We start from the raw sequence: 4,484 nt of genomic DNA on the forward strand, positions 1-4,484 counted from the left end.
GATTATATTCTGTGTCTGTGTTAATTGGTTTCCCTTTTCTTTGTTGAAGAGGGTCTGTGCAATCCTTCTGCCTAGTCCACCATCTTGCCCTGCTCCACTATTGTTTACATTTTATGGTTATCATGAATACTCTTGCAATGAACATTGGTGTACAATTCTCTTTTTGAAACTCTGTTTTCAAGTTTTTGTTACCTAGGAGTGGAAATTTTTAGGTCATATGGTAGTTGTATTTTTAGTAGTTTTAGGAACTGTCACACTGTTTTCCACAATAGCTGTACCACTTTGCATTCCAATAGCAATGCATAATGGTTTCCATTTCCTCACCTCTTCACCAACATTTGCCATTTCCTTTTTTAAAAAAAACACAGCCTTCCTAGTGTGGTGAAGCAGCATCTCATTGTGGTTTTGATTAGCATTCATCTGATGGCTAATGAAGTTGAACATCTCTTCATGTATTAAGTGGTCATTTGAATGTCCTATTTGGTGAAATGAATATTTGCATACTTTACTCATTTTATGATTGGCTTATCGAGTTTTATATGTTAAGTTGTTAAACTTCAATATATATTTTGGTTATTGGATTCTTATTGGATATATATTTTCCAAATATATTATCCCTGTCAGTAGACAGTCTTTTCACATTTTTGGTTAAAAAAAATGATGAATATTTATCAAGAAGATTTGACAATCACAAATACTTATGAACCTAATAGCAGAGCACATAAATATATAAAGCAAACATTGATAAAACTAAAGGGAGAAATAGCATTGACATTATAGTAGACACTTCAATACATGATTTTCTTTCTTTTTTTTTTTTTAATTGTGCTTTGGTTGCAAATTTACCAAGCAAATTTGTAAATTCAACAGTCCATGCACTTTTGATTCCAAGCCCCAATTACCATCCCCAACCATAAAAAAAAATAAAATAAAATAAAAAACTCTCATCTACTCTCCCTGTGACTACCCCCTCCCTGTACTCTTCTTAATTATGCATTTTTGTCTGTTCAGCTTTCCCTCTATGTGAATGCTGCCCCTCTCATATCTCATGACTGATTGCTCTAAGGAATTTATCTCCCTAGATTAGGTGATTGCATCGCTCTGGTGTAGGTGTTCTGCATGTATGTCTTTCTACTGTTGGGCTGAGAGCCAATCCATGGGAGTGAGGGCATTTCTAGGCCCAAAGGGTAACCCAGGGCCATAGTCTTGGGGGTTCCACCAGAGTTTGTCAAATCAGTAATTCTGGTCATTTTTGAATTTGTTCCACATTTTTTCCTCCCACTCTATATAGCATCTCCAGTTTTGATCCCTTTCCAAGTGACATTGGAAGCTAGGCACCATCTAGTTCTTCTGGTCTTGGTGTCATGAAGGCTGAGGTCCTCATGGTCCATCTTAACCTCAGACTAATTGTTTCCAGATGCCTTTTATTTTCTTCTCTCTTCTTTGATTCACATGAGAGGAGACCAGTAATAGCACTTTTCAATATTGGACAAAACATCTAGGAAGAACTTGAGAAAGGAAACAGATGACCTGAATGATACTACTAGCCTTTATAGATAACTATATAACACTCCATCCATTAACAGCACAATGTACTCTACATCATTCTTTAGGATAGACCACATGTTAAGACATAATGCAAATGTCCATAAATTTAGAAAGATTAAAATCATACAAAGTATTGTCTTTGACTCCATGGAGTGAAGGTAGAAATCAATAGCAGAAAAACAAATCTTTAAAATACACAAGCATGTGGAAATTAAACAACACACCATTAATCTACCAATGTGTCAAGGAAGAAATAAAAAGAAAAATCACAAATTTCATAGTCAATAAAAAATAAAGCACAACACACAAAAACATATGGGATACAGTGAAAGCAAAGGGATACTTATGGCAATAAATGTCTATATGAAGAAAGAAGAATGTTCTCAAATCAACAGCCTACATTGTCAACTTTAGGGGATATAAAGAGAACAGCAATCTAAGACTAAACCTATCAGAAGATAGGAAGGAACAGAAATTAGAGCATAAACAAATAAAATCTAAAACAACAAAAAAAAATTGAATCAACAAAATCAGAAATTAATTCTTTTAAAAGATCAATAAAATTGGCAAAACTTTAGTGAGATTGGCAAAGAAAAAAAAAAGATGAAAATAACCAAACTAAGAAATGAGAGAGGAGATATTACAAATGACCTGATAGAAATAAAGAGAATTATAACACAATATTATGAACAACTGTACTTCAATGTACTGGATAACCTAGATGAAATGAACAAACTCTCAGAAGCATATAACCTACCCAAATTGAATCAGAAGGAAATAGAAAGTTTCAAAAAGACACATAACAAGTGAAGAGATTGAACCAGTAATCAAAATTTCTCAACATAATATAATCCTGGACCAGATGACTTCACTGGGGGATTATACCAAACATATAGAGAAGAAATGACACCAAACATATTTAAACTTTTCCAAAAGATAAAGAAGGAAGTTGTGACAGTTAAAGTCCTATGCCAACTTGGCTGAGCCATGGTTTTGAATGGCTGCGCAGCTGTATGTAGTTATTACTCATGATGAGATTGGTAATCAACTCCATGGTGGAATCTGTTGTGCACAGCTAAGTAGCTGATTTCAGGATGTGGCCTGCTTCCAGTATATAAGGAGAAGTTTTGAGAAAAGTCTCTAGCTTTTTGGTGCTTTTGGATCCTGCATATAGTCAAGTCTTCATCTCAATGGCCAGCCATATTGCCTGATTATCTTGGGATTGTTCCTAGACTTGAACTAGTGTCCTGCTGGGCTGCCTTCTAATATTGGGAATGTAACATTTTAATTGTCGATGTTGGGTTTGTCAGCCTCAGCAGGCAGCAACTACATGAATCAGAAAAGGCCTCTAGCTGTAGTGGGCCTGGAGAAGGAGGTAGAGCTGAAAATCAAGGTCAAGGGGCCTTCACCAGCACCCAGAGCTGGTACTTTGACCTCCAGCTACTAGCTTCCTAAACCATAAGAGAGGATACATTCCTGTTTATTAAAGCTATCCGTTGGAGTATGTCTTTATAGCAGCTCTAGAGAACCAAAACAGAAGGAATAACCCATAACTCATACTTTCCATATATCTTGTATGTAACATCAGTTTCAGAGAGCAGTAGGACATGAAAATCTTAATTTTTTCTCATCTTTGACATTAGTGGTTGGTGAGTAAACTTCAATGTTGTTGTTGTTGTTATATGCCGTCAAGTCGGACCAGATTCATAGCGACCCCTCCTTAGGTTTCTGAGGCAGTATCACTATGGAAGTAGATTGTTCCATCTTCCTTCCGAGGAGTGGCTGGTGGGTGTGAACCGTCAGCCTTCTGGTTAGCAGTCAAGTGCCAAAACTTGTCTTCCTTTTAAGTATACGGATATTAATCTATCACTGATTGTCTTGTAATTCAGGATAACTCTTTAAATATTATTTTTAATGATAAGTATAACACAATTCCTCTTCAATTTGTTGTTTTTGATATAGTACATGATAATACTATATATGATCTTCTATGCTGTGAATCATATGGAACCTTGATTTTCACCAATGTTTTCAGTGCATTTTAAATTTTTTCCTTCCATACCAGAGGTTCTTGATCATATATTTCTTCCTGAAATGTTTGAACATTGACCAATTCTTTTTGATCTAGTCACTGTGTATTTATATGAATATTTTAACAGATTTTTAAAATTGTGGATAGTCTTCTTTGAGACTACACCCAAACTCAAGAAATAGTAATTTCTTAAAGGGCAATTATTATGTGGAATCTGAAACCATTAAAGAACATTTTTTACTCTGTTACATTAAAATACATTTGTCTCAATTTCACTGCAAAAGGATTTTTTATCCATGTATGATTTCATAATAGAAATCACTGGCCTTTTGAAAAAAAATTCCTCACTGAGTTATGCAGATCTTCCAAATGTTGACATTTTTGAATACAAAAATAAAAAATAATGTTTTTTAATATCACTATTTATCTCATGATGACACAACCTTGCTTGCTTAAAATTAAGATGACCTGAAGCACTTACTGATGATTATTAAAGACAACAGACTGCAGTATGGATTACACTTCAACATAAAGAAAATTAAAATCCTCACAACTGGACCAATAAGCTGCATCACAATAAATGGAGAAAAGATTGAAGTTGTCAAAGATTCATATAACTTGGTTCCACAATCAACACTGATGGAAGCAGCAGTCAAGAAATCAGACAACATAGTGCACTGGGCACATCTGCTGCAAAAGACCTCTTTAAAGTGCTGAGGAGCAAAGATATCTCTTTGAAGACTAAGGTGTGACTAACCCAAGCCATGGTGCTTTCAATCATCTCTTATGCATGTGAAAGCTGGATGGTGAATAAGGAAAACCAAAGAAGAGTTGTACTTTTGAATTGTGGTGTTGGTGAAGAATACTAAAAGTACTATGGACTGCCAGAAAAATGAACAAGTCT

The sequence above is a fragment of the Orycteropus afer genome, unplaced genomic scaffold, assembly GCF_000298275.1.
Source record: "Orycteropus afer afer isolate SDZICR_OR568_19922 unplaced genomic scaffold, OryAfe1.0 scaffold00511, whole genome shotgun sequence".
NCBI classification, from domain to species: Eukaryota; Metazoa; Chordata; class Mammalia; order Tubulidentata; family Orycteropodidae; genus Orycteropus; species Orycteropus afer.